Source organism: Dermacentor andersoni, chromosome 1, assembly GCF_023375885.2.
Source record: "Dermacentor andersoni chromosome 1, qqDerAnde1_hic_scaffold, whole genome shotgun sequence".
In the NCBI taxonomy this organism is placed as follows: Eukaryota; Metazoa; Arthropoda; class Arachnida; order Ixodida; family Ixodidae; genus Dermacentor; species Dermacentor andersoni.
In genome coordinates this window covers 189777889-189799866 of record NC_092814.1, presented here as the reverse complement: position 1 = coordinate 189799866, position 21978 = coordinate 189777889, and the positions used below count along the sequence as shown (strand labels likewise).

At 44.5% G+C, this 21978-nt stretch overlaps 2 non-coding genes across 2 annotated transcripts; one reads left to right on the top strand and one right to left on the bottom strand.

The window, feature by feature from the left end:
* Window positions 1–12842: 12842 nt before the first annotated feature.
* Window positions 12843–12915, bottom strand: TRNAA-CGC (transfer RNA alanine (anticodon CGC)). Its single transcript has one exon. It is a non-coding gene; the product is annotated as a tRNA-Ala (tRNA).
* Window positions 12916–19235: 6320 nt separating this feature from the next.
* Window positions 19236–19307, top strand: TRNAT-CGU (transfer RNA threonine (anticodon CGU)). The gene has a single exon. It is a non-coding gene; the product is annotated as a tRNA-Thr (tRNA).
* The last annotated feature ends 2671 nt before the right edge of the window (window positions 19308–21978 follow it).

Genomic DNA, 21978 nt, shown 5'->3' with positions numbered 1-21978 from the left:
TGTGCAAGTGTGCCGTGTTCTGCAGTGCGGAAGGCTATGGGGGTACGATAAGAAGGGCGGCATTCAACTCCGTGCGGCCCGAGCGGGCGCATGTGGCCAAAGCTTGAAAGCCATCTGCGATGGGGACAGAGTCCGCCGAGCACTGTGTTTTCGCAGCTTAGTTCACGCTGAGGTCAGAAGCAGCGCGAAGGTCAGTTAGGTCGTTGCTGCTGCCGCGCTTCCTCCCTCCAATGTTTTGACAGCGAGTTTCCGCCGTCATCAAGTCAGAAGTCCGTGTTTGCTTGTGCGCACATGACACCATGCTTGTTAATTTAGTTAGTGTGCGTATATTTACAAGATTATATGGCCGGTAAAACTACTATCCTTTCATCATCATCATCATCATCATCATCATCATCATCATCATCATCATCATCATCATCATCATCATCATCATGAATCATCATCATCTTCTTCTTCTTCTTCTTCTTCTTCTTCTTTTACGTCACCTGCAGGACGAAAGCCGCTCCCTGCGGTCTCCAATTACCCCTGTCCTGCGCCAACCAATTCCAGCAAGTGCCTCCGAATTTGTTAATTTCATCATCCCACCTAGTCTTCTGCCGTCCTCGACTGCGCTTCCCTTCTCTTGTCACCCATTCTGTAACCCTAATGGTCTACCGGCTATCTAACCTACGCATTACATGACCTGCCCAGCTTCATTTCTTCCTCTTAATGTGAGTTATAATATCGTCTATACCCGTCTGCTCTGTGATCCAAACCGCTCTCTTCGTGTCTCATAACGTTACGCCTAACGTTTTTCGTTCCATCGCTCTTTGCGTGGTCGTTAACTTGTTTTCGAGCTTCCTAGTGAGTCTCCAAGTTTCTGCCCCATATGTCAGCACCGGTAGAATGCATTGGTTGTACACCTTTCTTTTTAATGATAATGGTAAGCTTCCAGTCAGGATCTGACAATGTCTGCAGATTGTGCTCCAACCTATTTTTGTTCTTCTTTAAATTTCCTTCTTATGGTCAGGGTCCCCTGTTAGTAATTGACCTAGGTACACGTACTCCTTCACAGACTCTAGAGGCTGACTGGCGATCCTGAACTCTTGTTCCCTTGCCCGGCTGTTGATCATTATCTTTGTCTTCTGCATATTAATCTGCAACCCCACTCTTATAATCTATCTGTGAAGGTCCTCAATCATTTCTTGTAACTCATCCCCCGTGTTGCTGAACAGGACAATGTCATCTCCGAATGCAACGTTGCTGAGATATTCACCTTTGATCCTTACTCCTAAGCCTTCCCAGTTTAATAGCTTGAATACTTCTTCCAAGCACGCAGTGAATATCAATGCAGAGATTGTGTCTTTTTGTCTGACCCCTTTCTTTATATGTATCTTCCTGCTTTCCTTGTGGAGAATTAAGGTAGCTGTGGAGTCACTGTAGATACTTGTCAAGATATTTACGTAAGCGTCCTCTACTCCTTGATTACATAATACCTCTATGACTGCTGGTATCTCTACTGAATCAAATGCATTTTCGTAATCTATGATAGCCATAAAAAAAAATTGATGTACTCTGCGGATTTCTCGATTACCTCATTGATGACATAGATGTGATTCATTGTAGAGTATCCCTTCCTGAAACCAGCCTGTTTCCTTGGTTGACTGAAGTCAAGTGTTGCCCTTATTGGAAATTAACTTGGTGAATATGTTATATAATCCTGGAAGTAAGGCAATGGCCCTATAATTTTTCTATTCTTGAACGTCTTCCTTCTTGTGGATTAATATAATTTTGGCATTCTTCCACTTCTCTGCAACCCTTGAAGTCGATAGAAAGTTCGTGTAAAGGGTCGCCAGTTTTTCAAGCATTATGTCTCCTTCATCTTTGAATAAATCAGCTGGTATTCCATCATCTGTCGCTTTTCCCCGTTTCATGTCTTGCAAGGCGTTTGTAACTTCATCGCTAGTTAAAGAAAACAAATTAAATTAGGGGGTTTTACGTGCCAAAACCACTTTCTGATTATGGCACACGCCATAGTGGGAAACACCGGAAATTTCGACCACCTGGGGTTCTTTAACGAGCACCTAAATATAAGTACACAGGTGTGTTCGCATTTCTCCCCCATCGAAATGCGGCCGCCGTGGCCGGGATTCAATCCCGCGACCTCGTGCTTAGCAGCCCAACACCATAGCCACTAAGCAACCACGTCGGATGCTAGTTAAAGAAGGAGCCTTTGTAACCTGATCATTACTACTTCGAACGGAGTTATCGTGGCTGCTTTGGCTACTGTAAAGGTCAATATAGAATTCCTGCGCTACATTTACTATATCTTCGAGATTGCTGATATTACCCTGCTTATCTTTCAGTGCATACGTCTTGCTTGGTCCGACGCCAAGTTTCCTTCTCACTGATTTCATGCTGCGACCATTTTTATGGCTTCCTCAGTCTTTCTCAGCTTATAATTTCGAATATCCTTTATTTTCTCCTTGTTGATCAGTTTTGACAGTTCCACGAATTCTATCCGATCTCTTGAGTTGGACACTTGCATTCTTTGTCGTTTCTTTATTAGGTCCTTTGTTACTTGGGAGAGCTTACCCACTGGTTGCCTTGGTGCCTTACCTCGCACTTCAATTGCTGCTTCTGAAGCCAGCCTAGTTAAGGTTTCGTTCATTGAAACCTATATCTATGTCATCTTCATCTCTCTGTTCTAAGGCTGCATATTTGTTTGCTAGTGCCAACCTTAATTGGTCTGCTTTTACCCTTACTGCGTCTAGGTTCGCCTGCTTTTTCTTGACCAATTTTACTCTTTCTCTCTTCAAATTGAGGTGAATCTTAGCCCTCACTAATCTATGATCACTGCACTTTGCCCTACCTATCTTTTTGACATCTTGAACTATGCTGGGATTGGCAGAAAGTATGAAGTCAATTTCATTTCTTGTTTCACCATTAGGGATTTTCCAGGTCTTTTTCTTGTTCTAACGCTTCCTGAAGAAAGTGTTCATTACTCGCAGCTTATTCCTTTCCGCGAATTCTACCAACATGTCTCCTGGAGTGTCCCTAGAATCCACGCCGTAGTTGAGAATTGCTTGTTCACAAGCATGCTTTTTCCACACTTTTGCATTGAAGTCGCCCATGACTACAGTATACTGAGTTTGCACTTTTCGTATTTGCTAAGTCAACATCATCGTAATACTGTTCTATTTCTTTGTCATCGGGCCTGGAGGTTGGAGCATTGGTTCGTACCACCTTTATTCTATACCTCCTATTAACCTTTATTACGACTACTGCTACCCGCTCATTAATGCTGTAGCATTCGTCAATGCTGCAGGCTATGTCCTTATGGATTAGGAATCCTAATCCGAACTGCTTCTTATATGATAGTCCTCTACAGCAGATGACGTGGCCATTTGTCGGCACTGTATAAGCCTCACCAGTTCTTCTAGCTTACTAATGCCAATGATATCCCAAACAATGTCTGATAGTTCTTCAAAGAGGGCTGCTAAGCTAGCTGCACTCAAGAGGGTTCGGTTAAACGTTGCAAGGGTCAGTTTTCATTGGCGGCCTGTTCGGGTCCAGATATTCTTAGCACCCTCTGCTGAGTTACAGGCCTGACCACCGCCTTAACCAGGTGCTCCGCAGCTGCTGGGGACTGAGGGCCATTGGTTAATTGAATGAATCATTTGGGATGGAGTGGTCGAAGACTGCACCAGGGCGGCCAATTCGTGTTCTCGTGAGGAAGTTTCTTGTTGAAGCTTAGTAGATCTTCCTAATTTGGTTGTAACTGGATTAGTATAGCCCCACTTGCTCTCGACGTTTTTGCCGGTGTCAGGTGCCACTCCAAGCCTGGAAATGTAGTGTACTGGTAGAGCTGAATTCAAGCTTTCCACCTTCAGAAAGAAGGAGAGAGAAAAAAAACGCGAGGACTGGAACTTCTCAGTGTGGCAACCGAGCATCCAAGCTAGCTCAGTCGGATAACCATGCGGGCAATCCGGCCACCTTATGTCGGGTAATTCCTGCCTAGAGGATCCTACATGCCTGAAAAAGGCTTGAATTATCCCCTATATACGGGTCGGCAGAACATAATGTTTCTTAATGGTTCTAACATCGTGGTTTCACAGTCTCCCGTACGCATGTGGCCATGAACGTGGCTAGCTAAACAACATATTTCGGCGAAATTGAACAGCACTTAAAACTAGTGTGAAAAAAAATATAGAAAGGCTTTCAGCGCTTACTGGGAATTCACGGGTCACGTATGCACGGAGGTACACCCATCATCTTAAGGTCGCATCTGCCTGCCTCTGGCATCGGAGAAGTCCTTTCAGAACGAGACGGAACTGATACTGATGCGCCGCCGAAGGCCGAGACGTCGGCTGTGAGAAGGGTGTGAGCTTCGTATAGATGTAAAATAATTTGCTATCGCATTCATGCTTCGCTTTTCGGGCGATACTGCAACTTTTTTTTATCGTAAACTTGCGTATGCTTTGCCAGCGACTGTCACGGTGAAAATCCTTCCGACGCGACGAAAATCACTATGCTTTCTCGGCTCTTTTAAACAACAAGCTTACCTTACATACTTGTTATGTGGTTGTTGAGCCATGCCAGGTATAGCGAAAGCAAATTCTGTCTGTGAACATTACAGAAACAGTGCTCTTGGATAGGAATCATGCATGGGCGTTCGCGAAAATTTGTTGATCCAGTTGTGAGTGACAGACAAAACTTTATGGCAATCGGACGGCGCATAGACAACGTTGATATACTTTACTACGTTCGTCGATATGAAATGAACTGCCACCTCAAAAATTCGCTTTATGGGCTGCTTTTTGGAATAAAGAAGCGTTGATAAATCGGAAATTCAGAGGTAGTTCGTGTTGCGTATACAACAGGCACTATGATAATACAATGGTAACCAAGTGAAGCAAGAACTTCACCGAAGAACGTAATACCTTTCACGACGAAGTACTAGGCAGCTGAGTGGCCGACAATCCTGGTCGCTTGTTAATTTATGGTGTATGCGGGCAGAGAAAATGTTTGTAAGAAAAGTTAAGTTCGGAATTTAGCTAATGAGAGAGGAGGTAGTTGCCTTTTATATATATATATATATATACATATATATATATATATATATATATATATATATATATATATATATATATATATATATATATATATATATATATATATATATATGTATGTGTGTGTGTGTGTGTGTGTGTGTGTGTGTGTGTGTATTGCTTTTTGCATGTGAAAACGTTTCGCACTGCCCGGCATTTCCGCGAAAACAAAGACACCAACGGAGCCATGCGCAGATCGTTAAATACGACACTGCGAAAAGACGTAGGGTTGCAAATGTTGCTTTACCGCAATGCAAATGCCATAACAATGGCGGACACTAAGTGCGAAACTAGGTTACCTTACGTGACCATACACAACAAGTGCCCTGAAAATATTTTTGGTTCAGTTATGGACTGTTATTTCAAACTTATTTTGTGCGGGACCTTCGCAACTCATCCATCCTGCTTTCAGAGCGAAACATCCGCAGATACCCTGATGGTGTGTCCTGTACTGTGCGTTATCACCCAGGTCTTCAATCTTCACCCATAACCTCCATGGCTCAAAGAAGTAAGGGTAAGTAAGTTGTTGCCCTCCGGTTTTGACTATCGGACTTTCCCTACTAAGTTATCCTAGTCCTTCGTTTCTACCTGGGGCAATGGGCAGCGCTTGTCTGGATATAGTTTTTGTTCAGTAGTTTTCATACACGGCAGCAGCTGACGTGATCACATTCGCGCGTACCTTCGGGCAAAATATCTACTTTGTTCCTATTCAACCAGTACCAGACAATTTACTGACCGGCGTCTGTGTTAATCTCTAGTAGCAGGCGCTTTCCATGAAGATTGACGCTTTAGTCTAGAGGACGCGATGAACTGCACTGTGCCGACTGCTAAGTGTACGCTGGCATGCTATAAGTAGTGCTCAGAATTTCACACAGAGCTTAAACGTCTTCAACTAATTGGACGGTGCTTGGGAAGACAATACTAAGACATAAAGTCAATGCGTGATAGAAAAGAACCGCCGAAACCTTGAAAACAGAATGAAAGCTCAAGTGTGCATTGGTAAACTGACACATAAAGCACGATACGTCTGCTTGCGAATTAACAGACCCTGCGAAGCCGATGTCCCGCATATCGAAAAGCTTGCAAAAGTACACGTTTATTTCTTGAACGACGTTTCCTATTCACAGCCCAGCTGTTAGTGGCCCTCAGCGAAAACATATTGACGTTGCAAGATATCTCTGCGAGGATTGTTGCGTTTACTGCAATTGTTGGTTGCCGCGTTGGAATGGCCAACAATGCATCCTGCAACAACTGTGGCTGTGACAGAAAACTATGAAAGCATTCTTTTGCAATTGTCCTCGCAACACGGCACAGAGCCGGTAGCCGTGACCGTGATAAATCGTCTTGATGACTGGCCGATATGGGAACAGATGGCTCTGGAGTGCGGGCCTCGCCATTCGTTGCCGGGAGGAGGAGGCGAAATCGCCACTGCGCCTCCTGGAGTCAAACGGGTTGTGCCCAGAAGCCCATTGCACGCAAACACGCCTTATATGGGTGCGCGTTTCCTTTTCCCCATTACATCGTTATCTCTCTCCGGTGAAGGAGCAGCAAACGACATGTTCTATTCTGGTTGGCTTTCTTGCATTTCTTGGCTAATATGTCTCTCACTTCGTTCTCTTTAATTTGGCTGCATTACACCAAATTATTGTCCTTCGCCTAAGGTATTTCGCACCATTGTTTGTCTGTCGTACGGGGTTTTTACCTAATGATGATCGCATGACTAATTTCACTCTATTCTTTATTACAAGCACGTAATTTTCTTCGCTTATTCTGAGACTTCGTAAGACATCGCGGTGTTTGACAAAACATAATCTACAAAGCTACCGAAAACACACTCAAGAAAGGACCAGGGCGCATATTCACTAAAGCACCCTTACGAACAGTTCTTTGTAAGAGCGTATTTCAGGCAATATTGATTCAGCACACGAGAAAGCACTCACGAGTAAAAAGTCTTGTCAGTTAGCCTGTTATTTTATTTCGCAAAGTCAAGCTTTATATAAATTCTAAACATTACTGCAAGTCACGCATTGAATGAGAATATTTTTTAGAACTAAATTAAAACCGGCGGAGGCAAGAGCGGGGGGGGGGGGGGGCGATAAAGTTGAGCAACTCGAACATCTGCTTAAAAAAATACAGTAAGTGTACAACACTTGCAAGAAAGTTTCTGACTTCATCTTTTATAGTACACCCTTCATTGTGATGTTTTCTATCTTAAATAACCAAGTATGCGTGTAGGCAAAGCTAATTCTAGGGTGATACAGGTGGGTATATATGCTCTTCGCGAGAGAGTCCTTTGGCCACACAGGGTTGATGTGGACGTCTCTTTTTTTTTTCAGCCGCTTCAGGCAGCCGCGGAAAAGCCCCTGTTTTCCGTAAAATAAGGGGAAAATTATTTGCAGAGACGGGTATGCATAACAACGAGATTGGTGATTCATGCCTGCATTGCCGAGGGCTAGCTCTACACTCAACGAAAATTGTGGTACAACGTGAGCCGTCTGAGGATAACCTCTGTGATTTAGATCTCATTTGACCTCTCGAGTGCCGCAAATATTGCTATATTATTGTGCAAGTGTTGTGTAAGTCAGACGATAGACGTCAAACATCTCGTACTAAAACACGATGATTGAATCTAATCATTGATGGAAGTAGAACGCTGTTTTGTTGCATATACAGGAAACCACATCACAATGGCTCAAAGTCGTCCATAAATCAGAATGCGGTTTCTGCTAGAGTGGTCCATGTTTGCTGTATTGCTGGGCAGTAGCGTTCAAAACATTCAGAGTTGCAATACGTTCCTGTGTTCTAAATCAGTAGCCATATCACATTGATCTCAGAGGACTGAGATCACCGCATTTACTCATAGTTTCAGACACTCCTATATACAGGGTTTTCACATAACTTGAACCAAGGATTTTAAAAAAGTGGTTAGCCGCAGCTGAATGAAACCAACGGCATACGGCTTGCCGTCATGTGGCGCTGCTCAGAATACTTTTTATATTCCGCTCAATTCATTAACTAAGATCCACTATGCACAATTTTTTATGTTCGCTTTAAGGCCAAGTGCGTTTCGTTGCGTTTTAGAGGGCGTTCAGAAACGACCGGTCCAATGTTTTGTGGCAACATAGTACATGTCTGCTGGTCCTTTTGGGTGTTTCATGAAAGCCCGCGAAATACTCATGCGCTATCGTATTGCAGCGCTCTCAACCGTGCGTCGAGCCTATCGCTTATCATAAACGATGGTACTACCCTTCCGTGTGCCACCACCAACGATGCTGACGCACTGTGAAGCTGAAGCCTTGAGCCGCGACCTCTCACTTCGCCACGGTCCGCGCGCACGGTTCTTTCGCGTGAGGTGCAGTTCATAGTGATAAAATACGACAGCGCATGAGCACAGTCACGTGGTTTTATTTCATATTTCGCGGGCTTTCTTTAAACTCCAAAAAAGATCGCCACGCAGCATGTACGTTGCCACAAAAAATTGGATCGGTCGTTTCTGGATCCCCTCTACAACGCAACGAAACACGCTTGGCTCTAATGTGAATATTAAAGATTCTGCTTAATTATTCTTAGGCAAATAACTAATTCAGCGGTATTTAAAAATACTGTAAGGAGCGCCACATGACGGCTAACCATATGTCGTTGATTGCATTCAGCTGGGCTTACAAACGTTTTTTAAATTTTGGTTCAAGCTACGTGAAACACCCTGTATAGTGTATTGACTTGAAATTGAATTTTCCAACCTCTATAGACCGAGTTTTCAGTGAATGCTCAAAAGCAATGGCTTGTAAACCTCGGATGCGTTCGTAGAAAATAGGCCACTTTGTAAACTTAGCTTTGTGCGCAGTGCACGGCAGATGAGTTCGAAGAATAATTGTGGAGCCAGCTGAAAGTGTCGATTTAGTGAAGGACGGATGAGAATGCTTCACGCAGAACATTGCCGTAACTGTTTACCAGTGGAGGTGAGCCGAAGTTCACGAAGCTGACACGAAGACGTGAAACATGGTCGACCATGTTTACTAGCGGACGTGCGCCTGCAAGCCGCGGAGTCAACAAAGCTATAGAGAATGCCGCCGTGACCTGCACGTGGGCGTGGCCGTAGCAAGTAGTAATAGTGGTGGGGTGAGTCCCTCGAGGTGTTACGGGCGTGGTCCATTCTATAGGGATCAGACATGATGAACGTGCAGTAGACAGTTCCGGGTGCCGTGCCGACCTGCAGACGCAAATTTTCTATAGAAGTGTCCGTTTTGTTAAATGCATTGATTTAATGTTTTGTTTTAAGAAAGCCATGGAAATGAGGAAATAAAAATTAAGAGTTACTATGTGGGTTTTAGTGTCCCGAGAAACTGCGCAGTGGTGAATGACGGCCGCCATAGTACGAGGGGGGGGGGGGGGAAGAAGGGGAATTGGCTCTAGGTAACTTTTGATTAAATTAGGGGTTTTTACATGCTAAAACCTCTTTCTGGTTATGAGACACACCGTATTGGGGTCTCCGAAAATTTCGACCACCTGGGGTTCTTTAACGTGCACCTAAACCTAAGTACACGGGTCTTTTCCCGTTTCGCCCCTATCGAAATGCGGCCGCGGTGGTTGGGATTTGATCCCGCGACCTCATGCTAAGCAGCTCACCACCATAGCCAGGTCAATTTTGATCACTTGGGCTTCTTTAACGTGCAGTTAAATCTAACTCTAAATTTAATAATATTGCTGACATTTCTGAACATGCTGCTTCAGTTACGCCACCGCCTGCGAAAGATATCACCAAACACGTATCCCCATTTACACTAAAATCCATGACATACACAAACATCCCTGACATACACAAAAAGTCTGATATGCCTGTTTCGGCAATATTACAATTGGCTTAGTCGCAGATGTTCGAAAGATTTACAGATTATCTGCAAGTATTCATAGATGCGTCAGTACACAGAGACGGTCAAGGCACCTCTGCAAATTTTTTTTGCGCCGTTCGACTCAAGTACGACGTATATATTATATACCCCATACAGCGTCGTCAACAACTGCGGAGCTAGCAGTGATTAATGTCGCGCTGAAATATCTACCACAGGAGTTAACCGCATCAAAGATTGCCATCTTTACGGACTCTCGCGCTGCCCTTAGCAGGTTACAACGCATTCAGATTAATTGTCCAGTTGTGCGCAGCATTAGTGATTCTACAAACAAAATTTCATCACGTGGGGTATCTCTCGTTGATCAATGGATACATTCACAAGTAGGAATCGCCGGAAATGAAGAGGCTGATCGGCTGGCTTCAGCTTGCGCTCATAACGACTGTGACTGCCCTGAAATTATGTGCAAGCTTGATGGCGCTCGTCTGCTGATTCGTCGCCACCTACTCAAGCAGCATCCAGACCAGCGCGTTGCAAATGGAACGTTCCCGCCCCGTGTTCGCGGTCGAGGCTTGACTCGTCACGCTAGAGCGCAACTACTCAAGCTATAAGGGTTGGCTGCGTAAACGTGCGCGAACTTTTATATAGACAAGGACATGTGGCCATTCCATAGTGTACGTCTTGTGGCTGCTGCGAGACACTTCAGCACCTGATATTGGAATGTCCCGCTTTCAGTGCGCAAAGCACGTCGCTATGGAAGGACTATCGCCTTGTTGGCCTGCGGTGTACGACACTCGACGAATATTTGTACCCCAGTGGTTGTGCGTCTCGACACGATCAGGCTCATCGCGCTCTACTTGCTTTTCTAGAATTAATAAACTTAGGTTCACGTTGTAGCTCAGACACTATTTCTTCTATTTAACATTCTATAGGAGCAGGACCTGTCGTGACCGGCCCTACTGTGTGACCTGTACTGTGTGTTCTACTTTAATCTTTGACATTTGTCATCTTGCTCTTTCTTTCCGCTTTCCTCTCCTCCTTCCTATCTTTTATTTCTATGTTTCTGTTCCCTCCTTTCTGAAGAACAGGCAGACGCTGTTCCCCCGTCCGGTGGCAGTTGCCAGCCTGTCCCTCGCTTTCCCTTTTCTGTCAAAAGTACATATGTTATTAAAACAAATGTTAATAATAATTGATGTGAACGAGCGGCATGGACGTGCGAGATGGGTAAGAAATGCAGAATCTAAATGCTCACTGACGGCAGCGTATGGTGTCACTTAGAGGACACAAGCAGGTGAGGTTACGGCGAAACTGAAGCACAACCTGGAGCGCGTGCCCTTTTATAGCCATCTGGAGACATTGAGGAAACTGGATGATCGTCCCCTGAGTGAACAGACAGTACTCATCGGCTCAGAAGGCAGTGAAGGCACTTTTGGGCTTTCTGAGAACGCCTGGTTTGCACGAGCGGCTTTGACTCAAGTAATGTCTGTGCACCTCCCCATACCCCCCTCTCTCTCTCTTCTCCCTTTTACCCTTCTCGCTTCCCCTTGCGTAGGGTAGCCAACCTGACTCTTCACTGGTTAACATCCCTGCCTTCCTTATATCCTTCTATCTCTCTCTCTGGACGAGTGTCATGTTGCAGCTGCTCGCCTTGGCCAAGCCGTGATGACGCTGCAACTGTGGAATTCGATGCAGCGTTGTCGTACTCGGACAACGTGTGCACCAGGAAAGAGCCCGCCTAGATGTTTGATTGAGAGGCCTGTTAACGACGAGAAGCGCCGGGAAAATATCGTACGACCTTTGGGAGGAGCGAGGAGGCGGTGCATTACACTTCATGGCTCGGAAAACAAGGCTCGTGGTAAACTTGCTTTTCACTCGCTCTCTGAATGGATGCAACCAACACCCGGTGTTCGGCTGCTGAGATGCCGGGATGTTATTACACGTGTCACCTGGCTCCAGCGCAGCTGGTACGCTAGAATCAGAGTTGAGAGTCGGATTGCAAAGCTGGAATGACAGTGCAACGACGATCCCGGCATAATGAACAGGAACACGTAGTCATATGCATACCTATATATACTGTGGCGAGGAAAGCATATGTCGCCTTCAGGAGCACAAGTCCACTTGTCAAAACGTTGACTCCTGCTTTCACCTTGTTCTTCTCGTTTTGCTCATCGTTTTGAATTTCCATCTCCCGCTTTCCCCGTGTTTTCCATATATATATATATATATATATATATATATATATATATATATATATATATATATATATATATATATTGTCACGCGTGAGAAAACGAAGACCGGTGAACGTGCTTGCGGTCCCGAGCGGGAAAAGAACAAGCGGACGACGCTGAGTTCATCAACCAGATGGCCGCTCTTGCGCGCACTTTCGCGGCCTAAGGTAAACGGCCCCTTTCATTCGTAAGTATGATAAACTTGTGGAAGGGTGAAAACTCCAGTTACTTGTGTGCTTCAGTGCATGAAACGACGTTCTCTTTCACAAGTTAACTGCAGCGCCAATGCATTTCTCCGCAAAATTTGGGAATTTATATCTCGAAACTGGTATGATCTTGAAAATTCGTTCCAAGTGGATCCACCTTGCGAACTCCCCAGCTAGAATTTGTAAATTGCAATATGGGCAATAATGTAATTAGTTAAAAACATAATTAATTTTTAAATTGTGCGCTGAAGCACCCTATATATATATATATATATATATATATATGAGTGTGTGTGTGTGTCTGTACGAGAAGAAAGGGGGTTAACCGTATCATATCGTTAATCGTATCATAAGAGGCCAACAAACACAGACACCAAGGACGACACAGAGAAAATTACTTGTGCTTGCTAATTGAAATAAAGAAATTATAAATTAATCAAATTTAAAAGGGATGAAAAAACAACTTGCCGCAGGTGGGGAACGATCCCACGTCTTCGCATCGCGCGTGCGATGCTCTAACCAACTCAGCTACCGCGGCGCCGTCTTCCCGCCCACTTTCTGGGATTTCTGTGTTACTACTAGATCGAACCCTGGTAGTGTTAGCCAGCGCCACCACTCACAAACCTTGGCGGTGGATGGGGAACATCCTTTCTGCCGCAGGCGTCACTATATATAGCACGTGATCTTTTAGGTGAAGGCAACTGGTCAATAAACCCACACGTGCTACCGGACGGCATCACTGTTGCCTGATTCGAGACCCTCCTTATGTAATGAACAAGAAGAAAGGGGGTTAACCGAGGGGCTCGATTTTTATAAATCATACCATATGAAGCCAACAAACAAGGACATCCACTTTCAATTCCGTTAATTTATAATTTCTTTATTTCAATTAGTAAGTTCAAGTTTATTGATATTTTGTTGCGTACATGGTAACAGTATTAGTAATTTTATTACATTTGGTGGTCCGATAGTTATAAATCTGTCAGGGGGACCTCCTGATAATATACATATCAAGTATGGATTGCAGCATGCTATAGAAGGTTTGCGTGAGCAATAAATATTAAAAGAAAAGCTAGGGGAAACGCAATAGCACAAAAGTAAGAGCAAGAGAATGAAACGAAAACATGATACATAATTTTATGACAATATTCAACAATTAGTGTAAGCTGGAGAACATATGCAACTGAAAAATAGCGCAGACCATGAAATTATTTAAAGTAGTGAATTCAAAAACCGAAGAACCACATCACTGTACAAAGCGGTGCCGCAATAAGTGAAAGCAAGATTGATGCGTCCAGGAACAATCGAAACACATACATTTTACACGATTTACACATTTATACGGAAGCGACAGGTAATATAAGTAAATCAAGAATGTCAGAATGACGAAAGACTGCGGGCGACGCTGCCTGGTTCTCGCACTAGGTCTCGGTGATGTCATATATATAGGGGCGGCGTCTTCGTGGCCCTAGTTAATTTTGTACCGATAAAGGCGGACTTCATTGCATTCTAAAGGGGCCAAAGGCAATGTGGCATGTTTCGAAAATTGCTATAGAGCCACAGCGCCCCAAATACGGATAAGTACTTCGAAATCCGTGACGTCGCACGGTTGCTGCCGCGTTGGTGCTCCAGTGCGAAATTGATAAATGAAGCTGCGACCTTCGCTTTCTGTTCTATTAATCAGGCTGTTACCACGAAATTCGAAAATAGTATTGTGAAAGAATACTGTATTAGAATAAACGAATTTATTGTTTCTCTTTAGTGTTCCTTTATATATGTGCTAGAATGTCGTAGCCTTTCGGTAAATTTTTTGCACACATACGCGCACACACGCACGCACACGCACACACACGTGTACGCACGCGCACACACGCACAAACACGCACACGCACACCATTTAAAAAGCGTCCGAGGAGATACCAGTTTTGAGATATGCGGCGGTGTGAAAGTTGCGGTAAAAATGCACTGTTCCGCTTACTCTTTTAGGAAAAGACTGTGTGTGCATTGAAGCACAAAAGTAACTGTAATGCCAATGTATTTCATCGGACACTCCTGAGAATTTGTTCCAAATGGATACACCTTGTGAACGCGATTGAAATTTTGAAAAAGTAAATAACGATTGAACGCGATTGAAAAAGTAAATAATCAGAAAAATAATTACTGTAACTGTATTAATAATTCAATTACGCATTTTGACTCCTCGTGGAAGTAATGGATTGTATTATCTACCACAGACAGTCTCAAATAAATGTGATGCCGCTAAAACGATCAACAAAAAAAAAACACCAGCTATATAGCGGGTGTTTCTGCGAAGCTTACAGTAACTTACAGAAGGCCATCTGTCGCAGATAGCGCAAATATAATCTTTGAGCTGAATTTCCTAAATAGGCGGACATTATCTGAGCGGGCAATCAAAATGCATAAATAAATAGCATAAATTTACTAGTCATGTTTTAACTAATAACTTTACAGACTTATCGCAATTTATAAACTGCAGCCGGGCAATTCGCAAGGAAGATCCAACTGAAACGAATTCTAAGGATGGTACCAGTGCCGACATATTAATTCCCAAACTTTGCGAAGAAATACATTGGCGGTCCCATTACTTTTGTGCTTCAATGCATAAAACGGCGTTTATATTAAAAAAGCAAGTGGAACAACAGTGCTTTCTTTTACAGCTAGCATTGGTGGTGCATATCTCTATATATCCACTCTATCCACCGCGTGACCCGGCCCTGCTACGACCTCACAGAGACGCGGCGCGTAAACAGATCACTCACTCACTCACACGCATAGAGCGTAGCCTTCCGTCGAGTCCGGCCACACACACATACACACACATATATATATATATATATATATATATATATATATATATATATATATATATATATATATATATATATATATATATATATATATATATATATATATATATATACGTATAGCCGGACGAGCAACGTCCAAACAGAGGCCCAAGCATCGGTGCAGCGCACCAATCGAGCGCGACGGGGAGCGCGCTTGTACAGAGGCGTTGCGGCTACCGCCACCAGCCCCCCCCCCCCCCCCTCCCCCTCCTCCCTGCGCGCCGTTAATGTCCATACAAAGCTCCAATCTGCCGTCGTCGGTGTCGGGCGGCCATACGGGCCTTCGTCTGGCCGGTGCACCGCGCTGTCGACCGCGCCTCACCTTTCTTTACGACACTCGGCGCGAAGGTAATTGCGTCGCGGGCGCTAGCCTGCGACGCTGCGTGTCGCTCTTCAGACGACCAGGGGCATGCGCGTGACAGAAGAAATCCACGTGCCTGTCCCCGAGTTTCAGCCTACGGTCGAACCTTTGCAAGCGAGCCTCCCTCGCGGGCAGTGGCCGGTGCGAGTTATGCGCCATGGCTACGACCTCAGCGGTCCATTGTGTTCCACCGCGGTCTGTATTCGAATACGTCCTGGTACGGTACACCGTCCAAGGCCCCGCTCGTGTTTATCCCGCCACTGCGACGCTCGTTACATCTCGTCAAGAGCCCTATAGACGCGCTGGGCAAAACACGTACTCGCTCGTGCCGGAGGATGCGCCCACGTGGGCTCTCGTAAATGCGGTCAAGCCGGAAACGATGCACCCGATTTTAGTATTGGCCACATAAAGCGCCGTTGTGAGGCCGCTTTAGCCGTGGCCGTGTGATTCCATATACGTGTTTACTCATTGAGAGATTGAGCGAGGCGACAAAGTAAGCGGGCCGTCGATAAAAATGCAGGTGATGTACGCGTGACCGTGTTGACGACTGGGAAACAATCTCCAATTCGGACAAGCGAAAAAAAAAGAAAAAATCGACGACAGTTGAATGTCGCCGTATAGGTTTCGCCGTTTCCTGAAGAAAGCCCGAGAGAGCGCATTCTTCTCGGCGGCGCTATATGTGGAGCTATGTGGGTTACCTACATTGAAATTAAAACAATGTCATTGACAGCCTGAACATTGAATATGAGTCAAATTAGTCATTGTGCGTACTGCTCACTGCCCAATCAACCTCAATTGATTCGATTAAACAAAACTGTCAAACGTAATGTTTTCTGCTGTGAAATAACGGTGATACCGCACATTTCCAAGAAATATTCCTGAATGAACTGGAACCTTTGCTTATGTGAAGGTTTTTTTTGTTATATATATATTGAGAAAAAGTTGGTGGCTCAACCATCCCTTGGAGGTGATTGACGATGTCAATGCAATTAGCAATGTTTCTTATGACGGGACTGCAATTTATTATGATACGTTTTATATTTTAAGGTGATTATTATGATCCTTGTTCGTCCGTTTCGGCGGCGCGGCGTTGGCAGTTGGTCGCCCGCATTTGCTCCAAGCAGCGGCGAGAGACTTCGATCAACTTCACCTAGACTGACAAGGCCTTCGCACGCTACTGTGACGTCATGCGGTTGAGATGGGTATGGAAGTTGGCTTCACCGCGCATTGCACCAAACTGAGTGAACTTTCAGACTCTCATATGAATTTGGAAGGGGGTGGTGATGATTACACGCTTTTTTTTATTTCTAAAGCTGATCTGTTGCGAGCCTGTATATTCCAGTGAACAAACACACAGAGAAAATGTTTTTTTTAATTGTGATTCCTTCGAAAGATATGACAGTTTTATAAAGAGAGCATTATTCATAGGACATTCTAGTATATTTAGTTATTAATTCATCAACTTGAATATTTTAACAGTCTGCTATAGCTATTGTTGATGGAAACAGCAGTCTCGCTAGCAGTAACAGCGGTGCTACGGAATTTTTTTTTCGTTGCATTGTGGCAGAAACAAAGCCATTTGGGATTAAGCCAGCTATAGCAATCCATGCTAAGCTGTAAAATAGCATTGTTTGACCAGGCCGTACTTATAAATATAATTTTAACGGTTTCAAGCTTCCGTTTCAGCATTCTGACGACTGCAGAACGGCGAATCGGACACGGAAATAAAAAGGCAGATACAGATATACAAAGGTGCTACTTCTAACAGTTTGTTCTTGCGGTGCTGTTGCTACTTTAATCACCAAAGACATTAGCGTAGCCCGAGCACATAAGTGCGCAGTACCTGAAAAACACAAATGCACCTAGCAAATCATTTCGGTAGGTTACCAAACATTTCTGTTTAGGAGTAGCAAGAAAGTAGCAAGAGGGTCATTTTTTGCTGCTTAACATAGAGAAATGGAGAAATCCGAGGTGCTTTTCACCTCAGTTTCTTCACAGTAGCCCATCTGTAGCAGAATTGAATAGAACAGAGCAGGGCCTCAAGAATAAACTGTTGGAAGTAGCACCTGTGTGCGTGTGTGCATCTGCCTTTTTTATGTCCGTGTTCAGTGTGTGCTGCTCTAGTAGTACTTATGAAATACCAACATGCCGAAATTGGCACTGTGGTTCAGCATTGTATTTGCTGGAGTACTGTAAATGTGGTGCATGACATGCTCTCTCTGGTTCCCACTGTCACAGGTCTCCGCACCGTCATCATCGCCCAGCACTGATGGCTCAAACCCAACCAGTGATTCATTTCGACTGGGCAACAAGAGAAACTGTATTGCGAATTGAGCACTCCTAGCTCTGTCGAGAGCAATTTCTGTCACTAAAGCAGCATTCACAAACACTGCTTGCGGTAGCGTCAAGCCGTCCCTTGTCATGCTCGAAATAATAACGTTATCTGCCGCCATATAAATATGCATCTTCCCATTACAAGCTTCTCCTTGCATAACGTGCACGACAGTTTATTCAGTGCTGCGTTGGTATTCGCGCCGCCGCGTTCCACCTCATCGTGGGGATGTAGGCGCTGAGGAGAAGAGGGCGTTCGGAGCCCTTCAAAACTTATCTAGGAAGTGTTGCTTAGGCAACACTTCCTAGATAGAGGGGGCTTCCTAGAGGGGGTTTGCGCTCTTCAAACAAACTTCTGAGCCGTAAGCAGGTTATTTGGGCGGGTTAAGAAGATGGGCAAGTTGCCTGTTCCGGCACATACAGAGCGCCCCATGTTGTCTGCTCGACAAGACAGTAGCCAGCATATACCTATTGGCCCAAGCCAGTAGACAGCAGGTTTAGCTGAAGCTTGAAAATGTAATTGTCACTCGTCATGTGAAATATAGGAGGGGTAGCTTACGCTTAGGCACTTTCCGTGTTGATATTTTTTATGCTTTCTTCAAAGAAATGTCAGGTCATGGGTATGTGAGAAACGTTAGATGCGGACAAACATCCCGCAGAATGGGTAAAGTTCGCCAAGAAGGCTAATCGCAATAAAATAAAAACAAATGTCTTTTCATGCGGTCATAGAAGGTGTTCCACGTAACTTGTGCCAAAAATTAGAAACGTGCCGCAGTGCCACGTGGCTGGACAGAACCAAGGTAATGTTGTTTGCCGTGGCTTGCAGGAACTAAGGCTATAATTTTATTTCGCAGAATTACATTATTACTAATTATTATTTCATCAACTTCATTAAATATTATATTCAGAGCAACAGTATAAATGAGAAAATGGTAGATCATCCTAAAAAATTCGTGATCGAGCTGTCTGTTGCTCAATACATGCTACATAACACTTTTTTTTCCAAGCCTGAAAGATAATAAAATAATAAAAATTGGGCCCCTCGGTTAATCACCTGTCTTCTCGTTCATTACATAACGAGAGTCTCTAATCCGGCAACACTGGTGCATTCAGGTAGCACGTGTGGGTTTATTGACCAGTTGCCTTCAACCAAAAAGATGACGTACTCGTGACGCCTGCGGCAGAAAGGATGTTCCACATCCGCCGCCAAGGTTTGTGAGTGGTGGCGCTGGCTAGCACTCCCAGGGTTAGTTCTAGTAGTGGCACATAAATACCCCAGAACGTTGAAGGGAAAACGGCACCGCGGTAGCTCAATCGGTAGAGCATCGCACGCGTAATGCGAAGGCGTGGGATCGTTCCCCACCTGCGGCAAGTTGTTTTTTCATCCACTTTCAAATCCATTAATTCACAATTTTATTTCAATTAGCAAGTACAAGCAATTTCCCCTGTGCTGTCCTGGGTGTCCTTGTAATTTTGGCTTCTTATGATATGATTATTAAACATTGGACCCCTCGGTTAACCCGTTTGTTCTTGTTCAGGGGTGAGAAATAGTAGGGTAGACGTGTTCCATCCGCAACAGGTGGATCTGTTCCACCGCAAGTATATTCATGTAGTCACCAGCGTTAACAAAATATTCATTCAGGGCTGTTAGTGCATCGGCATCTGTCTGATCGTCTGCAAAAGAAGCGATATTAACATGTCCTTTTTTATTATATTTTGTTAGGTTATTTATCTCGTTCCATATTTGTTCCATATTTTCCTAGGGTTATTGTAAATTCATTCAAATATGTGTTGGTAATAGGAAAGCATTGCTTTCCTATTTTTGTTTTTTTCTTGTATTTTGTCATATAATGCGTCGTTTATCCATGGCTTGCGTTTTTTTTTTTTTTGCTACCGTGAGGACTTGTATGTCATTGGAAAAGCACGGTCATAAATGATCTTCAGTATTTGAAGAAAAATATGATAAGCTTGGTTTCTATTGCTTTCTGAGCACACTGTATCCCAGTTTGTCGGCCCAACGTCAGCATAAAAATGGTCTAGAGCGACTTCGTTTATCTTGCGATAATCTTCGGTGCCTTGATTTCTTGTTTGTCTTTGAGATAAGGACAAGAAAGAAAAAATTGGCAGGTGATCGCTTACATTAAATGACAGGACGCGCGAGGTACATTCTCCATTTGGAAGATTTGTGACACTAATATCAAGTAGCGACCAGCTCTTATCCAATATGTGACTAGGCCTTGTTATCGTATTTGTGAATGCGTAAGAATCGAAAATTGCCTGGAGTTTGCAACTGGTAGAATCACCCGGCATGTTAATGTTGAAGTCGCCAATTACCAAGAACGGCAGGCACATGGAATGTAACTTTTGTAAGAGAGTATCAATATAGTAAAAGGAATCTTGCTTTTACCACTTGGTGGCCGATAAACCACCACAACGATGGCTTTCTTAATCTTCACCACAAGGCACTGTATGCACCATGAAATGCTCGTAAGGTCATGTACTGATTACTTCAGGATTAAGTCGGTCTCTGACATATATGACGATGCCAGCACCGGGACCAGAAGGAAGTACTAAACCGTTGTACGTGTAACCCGCGAAGGTTGATGGAACGTTACTTGGAATTAACCACAGGTTGCGGTGTCGGTAATTCCTATGCGGAATGCATAGGCTTTGGTAAAGGCAACGCCCAACCAAAGTCGATATAAAAGCGCGGCGTCTCTACGGCGAAGCTGTGATGGCGCTCGAAGACTTAATGAGGGATCAAGTGAGTACAGTCGCGTATTTCGTGAATGTGGCTTATTCCATTGCGACGCAGTGCACTGCCGAGCAAGTAGGCGGAGCTTCCGAGCTTCCGTGCTGCGTCAGTTCTAGAAAGAGGAATCGGGACGTGGCGCTTCTCAGCATGGGCTGAGCGGGCAGCTTGATCCGCCCGTTCATTGCCGATAATCCCGCAGTGACGTGGAAGCACTGGAAGGTTATTTCATGGCCTGCATCACTTATATGGTGTAACGTCTCTGTAATATGGAATATTAGTTGTTCGTGCGGTCCGCGTCGTAAAGGTGACAGTAGAGAATGCAGTGCCGCCTTAGAATCGCAGAATATCGTCCACTTGTGTGGCGGTTCATCATCAATGTGATGAAGGGCAGTAAAGAGCGCTGCGAGCTCTGCTGCCGTCGATGTTGTCGCGTGGGTCGTCTTAAATTTGATTGTTGTAGCGTTCGCTGGTATGACGATTGCCGCCGCGGAGCTGCTTGGAAGGACAGATCCATCAGTGTAAATATGCGTAGACTCACAGTAGTTCTCGTACAAATATAGTAGCATGAGCTGTCTAAGGGCTGGTGATGATCGATCAGCTTTTTTTGAGATGCCAGGTATTGTGAGATTGATTTTTGGCTGAGCGAGGCACCATGGAGGAATCTAAGGTCTTGCAGCCGGAGTGAAACAAGCTGGCAATGATTCATCATATGCGGTTATCGTTTGGCTGAAAGATGTGTGTGGTCTGTCCGCTGGTAGAGAGGCTAAGTGGTGACGAGGAGTCCTGGCTAGATGCCTTATATGGGTCCTGAGTACTTCAATTTCAATGAGGGTCTTGACAAGGTGGTCTCTAGCGATTGCTATCGTAGCCACTGTTGAAGCGCTCTGAGGCAGGCCTAGACAGATCCGGAGCACTTGAGCCTGAAGACTTTGTATTGTGCGTAGATTCATTTTACCTGTGTTGTTTATTGCTGGCAAGCTGTATCGCAGCAATCCTAGAAAAAGCACCCTGTACAGTTGTAACATGGCACTTGTAGACATTCCCCAGGTCTTGCCAGCGAAAAACTTTAACAGATGGCAGATGCCTGTCAACCGTTTTTTCACGTATGATACGTGAGGGCTCCATGACAAGTCCCTGTCCATTATGACACCTAGAAGCTTGTACGATCGGACCCATCGTATTATTTGGCCATTTATCATTACGCTGTAGTTTACCATGGGTTTATGCGTAAATGGCACTAGTGCGCATTTCTGGGAGGGAATTTCCAGGCCTCGATTACGGAGGCAG